This window comes from Nyctereutes procyonoides, unplaced genomic scaffold (genome assembly GCF_905146905.1).
Source record: "Nyctereutes procyonoides isolate TBG_1078 unplaced genomic scaffold, NYPRO_anot_genome, whole genome shotgun sequence".
In the NCBI taxonomy this organism is placed as follows: Eukaryota; Metazoa; Chordata; class Mammalia; order Carnivora; family Canidae; genus Nyctereutes; species Nyctereutes procyonoides.
The window spans coordinates 7,134,704-7,152,222 of NW_026575140.1; the positions used below are offsets into that span (position 1 = coordinate 7,134,704).

Here is a 17,519-nt window from a genome sequence, read left to right on the forward strand (position 1 = left end):
CTAATGGCCTGGCCTGGTGCACTCCTGACCCTCTGCTCCAGCATCCATCCTCTGGCTATGGCCCTTCCTGACACTGGTGCTAGCGTATCTGCACTCCCAAATGTGACAATGGCATCTGCTTTAGCCCTGGAAATTCAGGCAAAAGAGAACCCAGAGGCTGGAGCTGGGGTTGGAAAAGAGAGCAGAGGAAGAGGGTGGTGGTAGGGTGTTACTGAGGAGGCCCAGTCTGGGTCCAGGCTGGAGCCAAACCGGAGTTGTCCTAGAGAAAGCCCAGAGGTGCCAGTCCCAGGAATGGCTGGCTCCCTAGCAGCTAGCTCCGGGGTCCTGGAGGCAGAGGAAGCTGGCAGGAGAAAGCGTGGTGGGACCTGGAGCTTCTGGCCAGAAGGGGGCAGCAGAACCCCGTCAGGGAATGCCAGGCTCCTGGATCTTCGCCCAGCCTGGGCAGCTTCCTACCAAGGTGGCTGAGCTAAGCACAGGGAGCTCCTTGAGGGCTGGATAGGAAGAAGGAACAGATCCTTGCAGAGGGGAAGAGCTGAGGCCTGGGAGGCAGGAAACACGGATGGCTGCCCCCGTGACCCTAAACAGCAAGCCTTTTCTCTCTCCAAGCTGCCTCTCCTCTCTGTAATAACAAACCCAACTGAACCCTGAGCTCCCCACCCCCAGCGGCAGGCCAACCACTGCTTCAGGAAGCAGGGCTCCAGGGAGAGGTCTCACCTCTTCCCAGAGGTGCCTGGCACGTGAGTGTGTTAACCCCAGAAGGTTAAGAATTCTGTTTTGGTGGGAAGGGGGTGGAGGCGGGGATGGGATTTCAGGATGGCAGGCCTGTTCCAAAGAGGTCCCGAGGGAGGCCCACACCCAAGGCTAGACAAACAGGCTGTCTACCCTTCCCCTCATCCTCTGGAGCTTTCTTTATCCAGGGGCAAGGAAAACAGGGCCTTTACCACTCCCTGAGCCCACTCTGGTATCTCAGTGTTAGCACAGTAGTGGGACACCGGGGAAAGTGTGTGTGCCTGGACTCAAGAGGAGCCAATGAGGTGCCAACAACCCCCCCACACCCTGGGGGAGAGAAGGGGGTGACCCAGATCCCTAGGGAGTCCTGCTCCCCAGTGTTTCAGAGCTGGGTATGAGGAGGTTTGGCTGGGTCTTTAACCACCTGCTGGGGAAGCCAAGCTGAGCAGAAAAACGGCCAACAGGAAGGAGCACAGGAAACACCTGTGTGTGGATGCAGGTGGCTCATTCCAGAAGAGTCGGGGGGCTGGGATGGGGGTGGGGGCAGGCAGACAGCCCTCAGCACATTGGCACAGCTATGTGCTCTTTCCGTAACTCTGAAGGGTGGCATGGAGGGGATGGTGGGTGGTGTGCAGCTCAACTTTTTGGGTGGTGGGCTAGGGTGGCAGGAGGTGGAGAAAGCGAACAAGTGATGGGGAGACCAAGGCAGCACCCAAAGTTGGCTACAGCTTGGGCCTGCCCCCAAGGGCCCCTGCAGGAATGTTGCAGTCCCAGAATTACCCCAAGGAGCCCCTCAGGCCTGAGGCCCCAAAGAGGCCCACTGGCAGGCAGGACTGTCCACTTGGATTCAAAGCGTAGCCTGTGTGATGGGGAAAGAGGAAGTGAACACTGACCAGGTCCTGGTGCAGACAGGGGTGACTGGGCTATCACAAGCTCACAGCTCAATCCACACAAGACAGGGGCTGGGCAAGAAGTAGAGGATGGAAAAATAACCCAGCCAGGGGTCAAATGGGGCTGTCAAAAATCTGAATGGCCTGCTTTCCAGTGCTGAGAAGGGATAGGGTTCCTAACTCTCTGTCCTCTATAAGGAGCACCGTAAGACCACAGCCTAGTATTCAGCTCTAGCTGAGGGTGGGTGTGAGGGTCAAGAGGCAGAATTAGGATACCGTGAGCAAAGCTGGGTACAGGTGAAGTACTGTCAAGGCCAAGGCAAAAAGAGCCTCAGGCCTTTGCCTCATCAAGCCTACCTAGCTCAGAGCAATGTGGATCAACCCCAGAACAGCCACTCAAACCCTCTCCATCAATGACTTGAGGTCGGGCTGAATGGTCTCCTACCCCTAGGCCCATGTTTGTGAGATAGTGGAGGGCAGGGAGAGCCTATCCTCCCTCTTGTACCTTTCTCTCTGCCAACAAACACAGCCTCACAAGTGCTTTCCACGGGGCACTCACCCCACCTCCTACCCTGCTGTCACACAGGTTCAGGGAGCCACTCATTCCTGCTGCCCCATGTGATGGGTGTGGGGGGCTGATGACACCATCAGAAGTCGAAGGTACCAGGGTAGGGAAAGCCTATGCCCAGGTGTCCTGCCGAGCCTGTGCCAGCCTCTGGGGGAACAGAGGAAGTGTGATACACTGAGGAGTGCCCCGTCCATCAAGCCCATCAAGGCTATAGCCATGCCTCAGCCATCATTGTTGGGGTTCCACCCAGACAAAACATAAATGCACATTGCAAAAAAGGGACCAGGCTGAGGTAGTCCAGGGTATAGTTTACTGGTGGTCACTGGGTCCTCCTGTTTTTCTTCTTTCCTCTTCTAATCTTACCTTTTCTCCTGTCTTCCACTCTTCTTCCTTATGTTTTCAAAGCTGTAGAGAACCAAAAAAAAAACAAGAAAGAAAAAGAGGCATGTTTGTGAAGGCAAAGAAGCAGATGGGTTGGCATGTGGGAAGAGGACTGCCTCTTTTGTCTCACCCACAGTGTGGGGGTGCCTTCCTTGTGTGTTTCTGTGCATGGTGTGTGGGTACAATTTGCTGAACCCTAGGCATATGACATGGTCCCTCCTCCCCCAACCCGCAGCCCCAGACAGCCATGGAGTATCCTATTCAGGCCATCCGCCTTCTTTGGCTGGGCTGCCGGACCTGGATCTTCTGGGCCTGGGTAATATGGAAGAGTGAGTTTGGTAAGGACTTCAGGGCCTATATAAATAGCTATGGAAGAGCAGTCTACCATTTATAAAATAAGCCTGTCATTGGCTTGCAAGAGAGTGGCCTCTTTTTTCAGAAGGTTGCAATGTGGTGATAGCCACATTTGAGTTGGGAGTTTGAGGTCAGTGGTCAAGTCTCACTTGTCTTAGAATACACCCATCGCAGATGGCCTCCCAATAAATGCTGACTTAGGAACACCTGGGTAGCTCAGTCAAGTGTCTGCCTTTTTTGGCTCAGGTCATAATCCCAGGGGCCTGGGATTGAGCCTCCATCTCCCTCCTCAGTGGAGAGTCTGCCCCGTATGCCCTTCCCCTGCTTGTGTGCTCTCTCTCTCTCTCTCTCTCTCTCTCTCTGTCTCAAGTAAATAACATCTTTTAAAAAATGCTTAGAGCCACTGAATAAGTAGCTGAATTGCTATCGCTAGTAAGTACGTTGCTAGCCATATCTTCTGAATCTCCTTAAAATTTTCTCTGCCACCTTCTCAAGCATCCTCTTACAAGCATCACGCCACAGGATGCCATTGTAGGCCCTGCTCCCTCTTGAAACACATTCCCTGAACTACCTCATCAATTTCTCTGGCTGCCATCTATAGGCTAAGGCTGTATGGCAATGATTCACATTGTCCTCTCCTCACTCCCATATCTAGCTGCTGACTGGACACCTCCTTTTGAAATGCTGAGGTATTTCTTTTTTTTTAAATTTTATTTTGTATTTATTCATGAGAGACACAGAGCGAGAGAGAGAGGCAGAGACACAGGCAGAGGGAGAAGCAGGCCCCACGCAGGTAGCCTGACGTGGGACTCGATCCCGGGTCTCCAGGATCACACCCCGGCCTGCAGGCGGCACTAAACCCCTGCGCCACCAGGGCTGCCCTTCCAAGGTATTTCAAACTCAGAGTGTCCCAAATCAAACTCACTATCTTAAAACCTATTTCTCCTCCAAGTCTCTTGAGGTTACAAACTACCCAGCCACACAGTGGCCTTGTCCTTGACTCTTTCCTCTGTCTTCTCATCCCCGCCACCAGAATCCTCTCAGTTAAATGCCCTAAATATTTCTAAATTCCACCCACTCCTTTTTATCCCCATGGGCACCTCTCAGATCCAGGACATGTTGACCTCTCATGGAAACACTAATACAGCTCCCTCATAGTCTTCCTGCCTCTGGTCTTACCCTTCTTCCATCCATTCTCCATGGTTCATCAGAGTGATTTCTAAAACCCACCACACAGGCTTTCTTTTCTTTTCTCCTAGGGAAAAGTCCAGGACCTTCACCCTGGACACAAAGCCAGCCAGCCCCACTTTTGCCACCTAACCTCTCACTCTACCCTGGAGCCTCACCTCTTGCAGGGCTTGCTTGTCCCTCATGGTACACTCTTCCCACCTCATCTTGCCTTGCTAATGCCAGTTCCCCTAATAGGCTTCAACCTAGACATCACAGATTTCTTCAGGAGCTTGTTCCTTCACTATGTTCCTGTCATATCCCCTAATCTAGTACTAATCACACCCCATTGCAATTGCTTATTTATTTTTTATCCTCCAATATGTATATATATTACCATAAGTATTTGCTGACTGCTCTACTGATAACAATTCACCCAAAACATTTTGAATATGAAAGTACCATGTTTAATGCAGGGGTGCCTGGGTGGCATAGTTGGTTAAGCGCCCGATTCTTTTTTTTTTTTTTTTTTTAAGATTTTATTTAGGGATCCATGGGTGGCGCAGCGGTTTGGCGCCTGCCTTTGGCCCAGGGCGCGATCCTGGAGACCAGGGATCGACTCCCACGTCGGGCTCCCGGTGCATGGAGCCTGCTTCTCCCTCTGCCTGTGTCTCTGCCTCTCTCTCTCTCTCTCTCTCTGTGACTATCATAAATAAATAAATAAATAAATAAATAAATAAATAAATAAATAAATTTTTAAAAAAGAATTTATTTGGGTGGTGGAGCAGGAGGAGGAGGAGGAAGAGACAGAAGCAGACTCCCTGCTGAGCAGAGAACCCCCCCCTCAATGTAGAGCTCCATCCTGGGACCCCAGGATCATGACTTTAGCCAAAGCCAGAGGCTTAACCAACTGAGCCACCTAGGCGCCCCAGCATCCAACTCTTGATTTCAGCTCAGGTCATGATCTCAGAGTCATGAGATCAAGGTGGTGTTGGGCTCTACACTCAGTAGGGAGTTTGCTTCTCTCCCTCCCCCTCTTTCTGCTCAAGCTCTCTCAAATAAATAAATCTTAAAAAAAAAAAAGTACTGTGTTTAATGGAGAAAGGCTAGACACCCAAAATATTCCATGTGCCCTACAAAGCACAGTATTTTAGAATGTACTTTTACACTGGGATCCCAATTAAGGGATAAAATGGAATCCTGAGCATGGGACAATATAGGGAGGGAGAGCTGAGGCCAGACTGCTAGAGCAGGCAAGTAAGTTAAATCCACAGGGGCCAGAGGAAGCCGTTAGAAATGAGGCTGGAGGGGCACGTCTGGCTGGCTCAGTCGGTGGAGCGTGCAACTCGATATCAGGTTTGTGAGTTCAAGCCCCACATTGGGTGTAGAGATTACTTAAAAATAAAATTTTAAAAAAATCAGGCTGAAGAGGTAAGCAAGGGCTTGCCATAGGGCCTTATGGAGTGGCTGGGGGGTTTGGAATTTACCCCCAGGGCACTGGGGACCCATCTGTGGGCTTGAAGCAGAGGGATTTTGTGATTACATCTGGTCTTTGGAAAAGTCACTCTAGCAGTTGTGTGGAGAGAGGAGGCAGGAAGGAGTGAGGTGTCTGAAGGTATAATTAGGAGAAATGATACTGGCCTGGGTCTGATGGAGGCAGAGGGGATGGAAAGGCTAGTGAAGAGATGTTCCAAAGGCAGAGTAGAAAAATGGTTTGGTGACAATATGGTGTGGGAGGTGAGAGAGTGAAGCCCAAATTTCTGGCCTGGTGATGGCTGGATGGTGGTATCATTCACTAAAAAGGGACAGCCGTTACGACAGAAGCAGGTTGGGAGGAGAGTAACAAGGCCAGTAAGGTGACCTGGGAGCCTTCCAAAAGGAAGTAACCAGAAAGAAGCTGGAAATGTAGATCTGGGGCAAGAAAACATGGGCATGAGCAGGAGGCAGAAACTTGAGAGTCATCCTTGCTGTACTATTAAGTCTTTTTTTTTTTAAGATTTTTAATTTATTTATTCATGAGAGACAGAGAGAGAGAGAGAGGCAGAAACACAGGCAGAGGGAGGAGCAGGCTCCATGCAGGGAGCCCGACGTGGGACTCGATCCCGGGTCTCCAGGATCACGCCCTGGGCCAAAGGCAAGCGCCAAACCACTGAGCCACCCAGGCTGCCCATCCACCCAGGCTGCCCTACTGGTAAGTCTTATAAGATTACTGTTATGTCTGGTGATTAATCTGTTCCCCCCACACCTGCAGTCATACCTTATACTTGCCTCTCTATCCTTGACTTTTAGCTACCAATGCTCATAAAGTTTAGTCTGGCCTCTACAGGCTAAGACTAAATATAAAGCACTTGAGGGCTAGGGGCAGCATCTATATCCAGTATTACTCAGCATGGGCATTGATCTGTATCTCAAGCAGTCACTCAGAACATACTTCTAGATTAAAAATTCATCACTCCAAACACTTCTGCTTCCAAATACCTGAAATTTCCATCATTAGAGCCCTTCCTTTGAGTTAAGGAGTAGTGTCCAACTTGTTTTAGGGGTAGAAACCATTTCTTCCTCATAACATTTAGGGATGTGGGAGAGCATAGAAGGATCAGGGAGGTCCAGAGCCTGCCTGATAGACCTCCCTTCCCCTACTCTTGCCTTTTCAAAGCAAACTCTGAGCTAAAGCATCATCTCCAGAGGATCCCTGTAAAACTGGAAATGTTATCCAACAGTGAGGACCACTGAGCAGCTGGTGAAAGAACTGGAAGAGGGGGTGGGGCTGGAAGATCTGAGCACTCATTCTGTTTTTTCCAACAAGTTACTAGACAAGTCACATCATTTCTTGAATTTAGGACAAAACTGTCTGGCTTTTCTTTCTTTCTTTTTTAAAGATTGTAGTTATTTATTCACAAGAGAGAGAGAGGCAGAGACATAGGGAGAGGGAGAAGCAGGCTCCATGCAGGGAGCCCGATGTGGGACTTGATCCTGGATGCTGGGATCATGCCCTGAGCCGAAGGCAGGTGCTTAACCGCTGAGCCACCCAGGGATCCCAGTGTCTGGGTTTTCAAACAGAGCTGTGAACATCAATTGAAAGGGCAGACGTGGAGACGTTTTGCAAAATGAAAGATGTACAGAGGAGATGGATTACTAAAAGGTGACCAATAGGGGGATCCCTGGGTGGCTCAGTGGTTTAGCGTCTGCCTTCAGCCCAGGGTGTGATCCTGGAGTCCTGGAATCAAGTCCTGCGTCGGGCTCCTTGCATGGAGCCTGCTTCTCCCTCTGCCTGTGTCTCTGCCTCTCTCTGTGTCTCTCTTGAATAAATAAATAAAATCTTAAAAAAAAAAGAGGTGATCAATGCATGCCTGAAAAATGCAGGTTAGAGCACAGAAAAGAAAAGAGCACATCCCCCAAATGTGGGATGTAGGTCTAGGTAAAGTCCTTTAAACTCTAGAAAGCAGTAATTGGAGCTAAGAGGTGAAAAAATAAACGTGGCTTTTTACAGGGGTCTGAAGAAAGACATCAGTAAGGGATAAAATTCTTGTGATTTAGGTAGGAGATGATATGAAAGGATAGATCTTTAAAATGTTAGGAGAAAGTAGTTGCCCTCAACACTGAAAACTTTCCAAATGTGTTATAAGGTTTATAGAAAGAGAAAGAAAGAAAGAAAGAAAGAAAGAAAGAAAGAAAGAAAGAAAGAAAGAAAGGAGAGAAAAGGTTGTGTCACTACTCTGTACCCTATTCCAATGGTGTAGAATGATTTGCTGACTCTTAACATTCTTGTGGCCTTTTATGCTTTTTCACCTTACATGCTTTTGCCTTGTTAATGCCTTTTGATCCCTTATCACCTAGCTGAGATGAGATACTTCTAGAGTGACTTACTCCTTTATGAATCCATTTTTCCCCACTATAACCACTATTGCAATCATTTTTTTGTTTGTTTGTTTTGTTTTATTTTGTTTTGTTCTTTTTTTTTAACCAGTCTGATCAGTTAAACTTTGAGTTCAAGGACAGGAAACATGTTTTTTTAAGATTTTATTAATTCATTCATGAGAATACACAGAGAGGAGAGAAAGAAAGAGGCAGAGACACAGGGGATCCCTGGGTGGCGCAGCGGTTTGGCGCCTGCCTTTGGCCCAGGGCACGATCCTGGAGACCCGGGATCGAGTCCCACGTTGGGCTCCCGGTCCATGGAGCCTGCTTCTCCCTCTGCCTGTGTCTCTGCCTCTCTCTCTCTCTCTGTGTGACTATAATAAATAAATAAATAAAATAATTAAAAAAAAAAAAGAGGCAGAGACACAGACAGAAGGAGAAGCAGGCTCCATGCAGGGAGCCTGACGTGGGACTCGATCCCGGATCTCCAGGATCACGCCCTGGGCTGAAGGTGGCACTAAACCGCTGAGCCACCCAGGCTGCCCAGGAAACATTTTTTTAAAAGATTTTTTTATTTATTCATTTATGAAAAACACATAGAGAGGCAGAGACAGCAGAGGGAGAAGCAGGCTCCATGCAGGAAGCCCGATGTGGGACTGAATCCCAAGACTCCAGGATCATGCCCTGAGACAGATGCTCAACCGCTGAGCCACCCAGGCGTCCTGACAGGAAACATTGTGGGTTACTTTTATATCCCCAGTGCCTAGAACAGCAGGTACTCAATATAAATGTTTGCTAAATTGAATTATATCTCACATAACAGATACAGACACAACAGGGGTATTCAGGTGTAACTTAAGGTCTTACCTCCAAAGTGGGCAAGGAGTTTCCTGCCCATTATTACTTAGAAAATCAACACCTCTCCTCCATCACTGATTCTCTTGTTTGACAAGCTAACAACAACAACAACAACAACAACAACAGCAGCACATAAATGATCGCAATAATTGCAGACTTTACATGGGGCAACAGTGGGAACCAAGGAAGATCTTGGAAATAGAACTGTCTCCTGAGAATTATAGCACAAAGTACACCCTTCCCAGAAAGAATGGTTCCCAGGCCAAGAAAAGCCTACTCAATAACTCATTCTGTTAATGAATCTAGAAAGACTATGTCCACCAGAAGGAGGATTTGGGAGTGAAGGTAGGTAACAAGAAGCATAAAAATAAAATAATAATAGTTTACCTTTTTTGGTACAATTAGTAGTGTCTAGAACTCTGCCAAGAGCTTTACTAGCATTTCCTTGTTTAATCCTTGCCACTGTGTGAAGTACAATTATCATCATATCTTATAGAGAAGAAATCTGCAGTTGTTATAATTCAAGATCACACAACTTATAAGGAGCCAAGATAAGATTCAAATGCTGGACAATCTGACTCTAGCATCCAGAAAGGGTGATATTAAATGTTTGTTATATAATTTACATCTCTTAATCTAATTACCTGCTCACCAAGCTTTTTTCTAGTAATTTGGCTTCCCAGGAGGCTCTCCTACAGGGAAAGAACATGCCTTTTGCCAGCATAAGGATACTGGTCCACCTGCCAGTTAGTAAAGCAGCACTCTGCTTACCCATCCAGCTCCTGTGAACTGGACAAGTGCCTAAGGAAGGAATACACTCTTCTGATAGGTATATTTTTGATCCTGCTTGTGAGGCTGATGACCAGATTCTGGAACGTGGTGACTTCACTAATGCCATGTGGTAAGCTGACAGTGTCAGCCGATGATGCCCTGAACTCCTATGGACTACAAACCTAAGAGAGTCCACAGGAAGAATTCTTCCTTAGATCACAAAGTGGTTTTAAATAACCACAGTTCTCATTGGTGAGGTAGTCTGGAGTAGTACTACAGGGAACAAATCTGTCCTTTTTTTTTCCCCCTTATTTTTATCATCCTAACAGTTTCACAGACTCGTCAGACTGCTTTCCCCTCTCAGCTTGTTTCTGTCCAGACTAAAACATCCTATCCTTTTCGTTTGGCCCTTCATTTCTTGGTCTTTGGAGTCAATTCCATGAAGTAGGACATATCACTGTTTCCTACAAGGAAAAGAAAACGTTTATGGTCCTTTAGTGATCCTCAGCATTTTCTCAGCCCTTGTCAGAATAGCACCTGGGAGCTTTGTCTTCAGAAAGCAGACTCCAAGGCCATTTGGACCCTACTCCAAGTTTCTCATTCATGCCTCAGAAATCATGTAATTGACATAGGTTTTTTTAGATTTTATTTTTAAAAAATATTTTTAAAAGATTTTATTTGAGAGAGAGAGAAAATACATGAGAGAACAAGGGAGAACACAAGTCAGAGGGAGGAGGAGGCTCCCTGTTGGGCCTCAATCCCAGGACCATGGGATCATGACCTGAGCCAACGCAGGTGCTTACCTGACTGAGCTACCCAGGCGCCCAAGATTTTATTTTTTTTTAAGATTTTATTTATTTATTCATGAGAGACACACAGAGAGAGGCAGAGACATAGGCAGAGAGAGAAGCAGGCCCCATGCAGGGAGCCCGATGTGGGACTCGATCCCGGGACTCCAGGATCATGCCCTGGGCCGAAGGCAGATGCTCAACCACTGAGCCACCCAGACATCCCAAGATTTTATTTTTTAAAAAGATTTATTTATGAGAGAGAGAATGTGTGCACACACATAGGGGAAGGGGCAGAGTGAGAATCTTTAAGCCACCTCCTGGCTGAGTGCTGAACATACAGCCCCACGCTGTGCTTAATCTCAGGACCCATGAGATCACCACCTAAGTAGAAACCAAGAGTCAGATGCCCAACCAGCTGAGCCATCCAAGTACCCCTAAAGGTTTTATTTTCAAGTAATCTCTACACCCAATGTGGGGCTCCAATTTACAACTCTGAGATCAAGGGTTGCACACTCTACTGAGTGAGCCAGCCAGACGCTCCTGGTACAGTTGTTATAAATATAGTTGTCTCAGTTGGTTCAGGCTGCTATAACAAAATACCAGTGACTCGGTGGCTTATAAACAACAAATTTATTGCTTACAGTTCTGGAGGCTGGGTACTCCAAGATTAAGGTACCAACATGGTTGCATTCTGATGAAGGCTCTCTTTGTGGTTCATAGCCATTGCCTTCTGGCTGTGTCCTTAACATGGTGGAAGGAACTAGGGATCTCTATGATCTTGCATTTTACAAGGCATTTATCCCATTTATGATGGTTCCACCACCTCCTAAAGGCTCCACCTACTAATACCATCACATTGAGCATTAGGATTTCAGTATGATTTTTGAGAGGGACACAAATATTCAAACCATAGCAGCTGCAAATATCACTGTTAATATAGCTAGACTTTTTTTCCTTCTAAATACACTGACTTACATTTGCCCATATTAAAGCATTAGAAGATATTCCTTTTTTTAAAGATTTTATTTATTTATTCATGAGAGACACAGAGAGGGAGAAGCAGGCTGCATGCAGGGAGCCCGACATGAGACTCGATCCCGGGACTCCAGGATCTTGCCTGAGCTGAAGGCAGGCACTTAACCGCTGAGCCACCCAGGTGTCCCAAAAGATATTCTTATTGCTTACTCTTAAAGATAAGGAAGATGGTTTGAGGTTTGAGGTTTTTTTTAAAAAAAGATTTTATTTATTTATTTGAGAGAGAGAGAGAGTACAAGTAGTGGGGTCTGGCAGACAGAGCGGGAGAAGCAGGCTCCCTGCTGAGCAGGGAATCAGCTGCTTTGCAGGACCCTGAGATCATGACCAGAAAATGCTTAACTGACAGAGCCACTCAGGTGCCTGGTTTGAGGTAAAGTCTTACAGAAAGTTTATTAATCAGATTATTAAAGGTGCAAGAAGGAAAAAGAAACTAAGAATTTAAGTGCAAGTCAGCCTTATTATTTCTAGTACATAGTTCCCAGGTACACCAAGAGGTGTCTGGGGTGGAAGGGTGAAGAAAATGCAAGATGCAAATATTCCAGAGGTACCTGATGATTTCCCTCAAAGTTTGCCTTTTCTTTATTTTTGAGTCTTCAGGTATACATAAGAGACAAATAGGATCATTTGGTTTCTAGAAAAAGTGGTCACATGTAAATTTTTAACTAGTCACACATTTCTAGAATACTGGCTACGTGACTAATAAGGCAAGTACTTGAAATTAGGAACCAGAAAACTTGGGTCCTGGTGTTGAGAAACCAGATTATCATTTTTCTGCATGTCTGTACCCAAGCACATGAATGTTCCTGGAAAAAGACACATACTGGGCCAATTGGTTTCACTTTAAATTCATGATCACAATTTTTTTCTTTTTTTTTTAAGATTTGGTTTATTTATCCATGAGACACAGAGAGAGAGGCAGAGACATAGGCAGAGGGAGAAGCAGGCTCCTCATGGGGAGCCCAACGTGGACTCCATCCAGGGATTCCAGGATCACGCCCTGAGCTGAAGGCAGATGCTCAACTGCTGAGCCACCCAGGCGTCCCCATGATCACATATTTCAAAGGGGTACCCCAATGCTACCAACACAGTCCTGCTAAGAAAGTTGTAGGCTTGCTCCCCCTTTCACCAGCATTTCCATTCATCTTCACCTTTGTTATCCTAATTATCAGGGACAGCCCCGGTCGCTCAGTGGTTTAGCGCCGCCTTCAGCCCAGGGTCTGATCCTGGAGACCCAGGATCCAGTCCCTCAGGCTCTCTGCATGGAGCCTGCTTCTCCCTCTGCCTATGTCTCTGCCTCTCTCTCTCTCTCTGTTTCTCATGAATAAACAAATAAAATCTTTAAAAAAATGTTATCCTAATTATCACAGTAGAAGCATGCTATTCCTATCCAAGATCAACGCTCCCGGTTTTCTTATATCCTTTCATGGATTTTACTCCTGTATAGGTCAGGCAAGACTTCTCTCCCTTGTATCACTCCCAATGGCACATAAACATGCTCCAGAACCCAACGTTTTATTTATTTATTTTTTTAAAAAATATTTTATTAATTTATTGCGAGAGACACAGAGAGAGACACACACACACAGAGGCAGATATATAGGCAGAGGGAGAAGCAGGCTCCCTGCAGGGAGCCTGATGTGGGACTTTATCCCAGAACCCCGGGATCACACCCTGAGCGAAGGCAGACGCTCAACTGCTGAGCCACCTAGGCATCTCTGGAACCCTATGTTTTATTTTTATTTATGTATTTATTTATTTATTATTTATTTATTTATTTGGAACCCTATGTTTTAAAGCATCTCCTCACTTGATTCCATATCTTTCCACAGTTCTCCCTAAATCTCTTTGCTCTCCTCACAGCAAAACTTCTCATGTTGCCTATGTGTGCTGTCTCTATTTCCTTACTTTTCCAATCATTCTCAACCCATTCTAGTGAGGTCCACATCTCTTGATTTACCAACATGAATCAAGCCAAATTCACCAATGATATTCTCCACTGAATACCAAGGTGACCAATCCAACAGCGTATCTCTGACCCGAGTTGACCTCTCAGCAGCCTAGACACAATTGACCCCTCCCCCCTCCTGGAAACCTTCTCTGCCCTGGGATTCCAAATTCAACATTCTTGTGGATTTAAAAAATCTTTTATCTATTCATGAAAGACACACAAAGAGAGGCACAGACATAGGCAGAGGGAGAAGCAGGCTCCCTATGGGAAGCCCAATTTGGGACTTGATCCCAGGACCTTGGGATCACGACCTGAGCCAAAGGCAGATGCTCAACCACTGAGCCACCCAGGAGCTCATTCTTGTGGATTTCTTTCTGCCTTCCTGACTGCCTCCTTTCAGATTCCTTCTCCATTATCCTATTTCTAAATGCTGGAGTGTCTAGAGTCTGGCCTTGAACTTCTCTTTACTTTTTCCTCCAAATGACAGCCCACACATCTGGTCTAATCAGCTCATGCAGTTTAAAAATATGACTTAGTTGCTAACACCTGAACACCCAAAAATTTTAATTACAAAAATCTAGATTTCGGATTCCCCTTTTCAACAAAACCCCCAGAAAATCTGTCAATATTGGGCTGGCATTCTCATAATGGAACAAGGAGCTGAATGGAGAAGGGGTCTCCTTGATGCTAGGTCTGTTTGTTATTCGTGACATCTAAGGTACAGTTCAGAACACAGTACTGAGTCAGATTGCCAAGGTACCAAAGGCTCTCCTCCCTGGGTCGTCAGAACATCTTCCAGTCTGCGGTCGGTGAGCTTCATCGCAGGTTGGGTGGAATCCGCAGGTGCATCCTGGAGAGGGGGAGGGATGACCGCACCGTGAGCGGCTGAAGGGCGCCGCCCACTGAGAACTCAGCTCTCCAGTAAAGACAAGAAATGTACTTTTAAAATACAGTATTGTATCGAGCCGAATCGTAAAGTTCTTTTGGCAAAAGATTGCTATGGTCGTGTAAAAGCATCAAGTCTGGTCTTCCGTCGGCCTCTCTTGCTCAAGCAGCCTGGGGACACCAAGGGGAAGCCCATGCCCTCTTCCCTTGCACCCGGCTTTAGGAGGCGGAAAGATCCCTTAAATTTTAGCCGCTGGGCAAGGCCAGCCCTCGCTCGCAGGAGCTGGGAGTGCACGGGGACCAGTCCCGCCTTACGCGGTGGCGGGCCGCGGTGGGGCGCCGGGAAGGAGGGTCCGGCCCAGCTAGGGCGGAGACTTGGGCGGGGCCCGGCCCAAGAACCGCCTCAACCCCACCGGCTCGCCCCGCGCGCGCTTCCTCCAAACACTCTCCCTCCCACCTCTAACCCCCCCTTTACGCGTTCAGGGAGGGAGACTGCGGCTAGGGAACCAGGTCAGACGAGTCAGGGATCCTGCACCGCCCAGAGGCAGCGGCCTCCGCCCAGGAAGCCCCACCCAGCGGGAGCCCGGACGTCGCGGCGCCCGCAGAGCCCACGCGCGACCGGGCGAGGGCGCGGGAGGGCGCGTGCGGCGTGACGCGACTCGCGGCGCGCCCCGTGACGCCATCGCGCCCGCTTTTGAAAGTTGGCGCCCGGGGCCGCCTCCCATGCTGCCCTGCGCCAACCCCTCCCCTCACCTTTCCTCCCCCGCCCTCCTCTCGTCGCCCGGCCTGCCCCCCCACCCGTCCCTTCCCTTATCAGCACCCGCGGCCCCGGCAGCGCCGACGCAGGCGCACTGCACCGCGCCGCCGCCATTTTGTGTCCGAGCCTGTGGAGCGATTAAACCGTGCGCGGAGCTGCTTCTTTGGCGGCAGCGGCGGTGGCGGTAGCCGGTGCGGGTGCGCGGAGCTGGCCGGGGACGCCGGGTGGCCGGAGCGGTGGAGCGGCGGCGGAGCGGGCGCTGCAGGGGGTGTGGCGCGGAGGTAAGGGGGCCCGGGGTGGAGGAGGTTTCGCGGGCCGCCTCTAGGTGTCACGATGGGGCCGCTCCGGTCGGCGCTGGCTGCAGCCCGGCGCCAGCGCCGCCGCCGGGGGGTGTTTGTCTCCCTCTACCGTCCCTGCTGCGGCGCGGCCGCCGCCATTGCCCGTCGCCGTCGCGGCCCGGCCGCCCCCCCCCGCGCCAACACCCGCCCGCTAGGCCTCCCTCCTGGCGGCGCGCTAGGCCTCCGGCGGCAGCGGCGGCAACAGAGGCCCGCGCGCCGGCGACTCCATTTTCCTTCCTTTGTCTCTGCCCTCGAGGCCGGCTCTTGGCCCGGCTGATTGCCCGGCCGTGGCCCGCCCTCTGCCCTCCGCCCCTCCCGCGGCGGGTGGCCTCAGCCGAAAGGCGATCCCTGGGTCCCGACTCCCGCGCCTTGCTCCGGGGTCCCGACCCACTGCCGCCGCGCGCGCGGTCCGGTTTCGGTGTAGTATGGGTGTCGGGCCTTGGCCGACGCCTCTCGGGCTGCCCCTCCTCCAGCCTGCCCGGTCCCCGGAACCTACCCGGCCGCTCTGCGAGCGTACCGCTGCCGCCCGGCTGCTCGGCGGTCGCTCCCGGTCCGCGCGCCGCCGCCGCTGGTCTCCGTCTCCGCCGAGTGGCGCAGGCGGCGCTGCTGCGGCTGCGAGCAGAGGGACCCCAGAGCTGCCGAGAGCTCCCTCTGCAAGGCTGGCTGAGCTGCTCGCGCCTCGACGCTGCCTGAGCGGGCGGGGGGACGCGCGCTCGCCGCCCCCGCCGGGCCGGGCTGCGCCCCCAAACTCGCGCCCCGGCTCCTCGCTGGACCTGACGGGTGCGGCCCCCCATGGTGGGCGGAAGAGACTCGAGTTCCGCACCAACTAGTTTTTCTACAGTCGCGGTCGGGACACCCCTCGTAGTGATAGCCTGACTTTGTGCGTTAAGAGATCTCAAAGGGATCAAAATTTAATTTCATTCTGAGGTCAAGTGACGTGACAAATTCCTGAATTCGGGATTATGGGCTGGCTCAGTTGGTTCAGGCGATCCTTGAGTTTCCCTCCCGCGTTAAAATGTCCTGACGCTAACTTAGTACAGTATTTAGTACCTGATGCTTTAGAGCTAGGCGAAGGCAATTCTGCCCCGGAATTGTGCAACCCGATCTAAAGCGCCAGTAGGGCAGAATGAATTTATTCTTGACTCCACTGGTAATTTGCCCATACGCTGAAATATGAGGGTTGATGTTGTAATTGAATCCTGGGTCACTAGCTGCAGTTGGTTTATAAATATCTACGCCTAATGTAACTACTCTTTAGTAGCTGACTTCCTGTAGCCCAGAGTTGAGCATTAAGTAAACATTCGCATACGTACGTAGTCTTCATGCTTTGAGTTTAGATCAACTAGGAAAGTTAAAAATCTACGTTCCCTATAGGCGGCAAAAGAAGTTAAAACGGGGCATGTATATTAAATTTATTGTCCTTAACTGTTTTCTTGAATCGTTAAAAAGCTTCCTGTTGAATTGCCATAGTTTTCTCTTTTTATTTTCCTCAGATACTCTAGTACTTTAATATAGTATCGTGCAGCCGTTGCTGCATCAACTGGGGGTGCTTTGGAGAGAGGAAGATCTTGATTAACTTCTTTTTTTTATGATAAGCTATGTTAAGCTTATGAGGAAATTAAAACAGGCTGGTGCTAAGCAAAGTTGTTGCATCTGCTGTGTGTAATCTCAATCTGTAGGATTTTGCAGGAATATGCCTCTATAGGAGAGTCTTTCAGCATCCTTTTTTTGAACCTTACAAAAAATGTTCCTTCTCTCCCTCCTCTACAGTAAAACTAAAATTGCACTAACAAATGCAGTAGTGTTGATTGTCAGGTTTTGGAATAGAACCATGCTTAATTGTCGTAAGTCCTTTTGTGTAATTCTTTGCATTCTTGAGATTTTTTTAAAAATTTTCCTTCTAATATTGTGGATGGCAGGTAGTCTGTTTTACTTATAAAAATAAGCTCCGTATGGGTTAAAAATTAAAATCCAGAAGTTCTGTAATTGATTCAGGAGTAATTGTTTTCCCTGGTTATTTTTGTGTTCCACAGGCCATGTTTTGTTTCTTTATTCAATTCATTTCTGCCCTATACAAGTCATCAGCTTCTTGGTCTTCCATATTATTTATGCTTTTTTAATGGTATAGACTTTGTCCACAGAGTTGCTATACTTTGAGGTTTTCTGTATGCTAGGATTCATACTTTATT

General features: G+C 48.8%; 1 protein-coding gene and 1 long non-coding RNA gene across 6 annotated transcripts in view; one reads left to right on the forward strand and one right to left on the reverse strand.

Annotated features, from left to right (window-relative positions):
- Positions 1 to 95: 95 nt before the first annotated feature.
- On the reverse strand, positions 96 to 16,349 carry LOC129497779 (uncharacterized). The gene is made up of 3 exons (XR_008661993.1): positions 15,827 to 16,349; positions 14,111 to 14,200; positions 96 to 2,592 (listed from the first exon to the last, which is right to left on the reverse strand). It is a non-coding gene; the product is annotated as an uncharacterized LOC129497779 (long non-coding RNA).
- The window catches only part of CTCF (CCCTC-binding factor), a 57,123-nt gene continuing 54,642 nt past the window's right edge, over positions 15,039 to 17,519 (forward strand). For 4 of the 5 annotated variants that reach the window (XM_055306924.1, XM_055306922.1, XM_055306923.1 and 1 more), the window contains exon 1: positions 15,039 to 15,273. The gene's annotated coding sequence lies outside the window, so the exon portion shown is untranslated. The remainder of the gene's footprint in view (positions 15,274 to 17,519) is intronic. The other variant, XM_055306926.1, reaches the window with a different exon arrangement.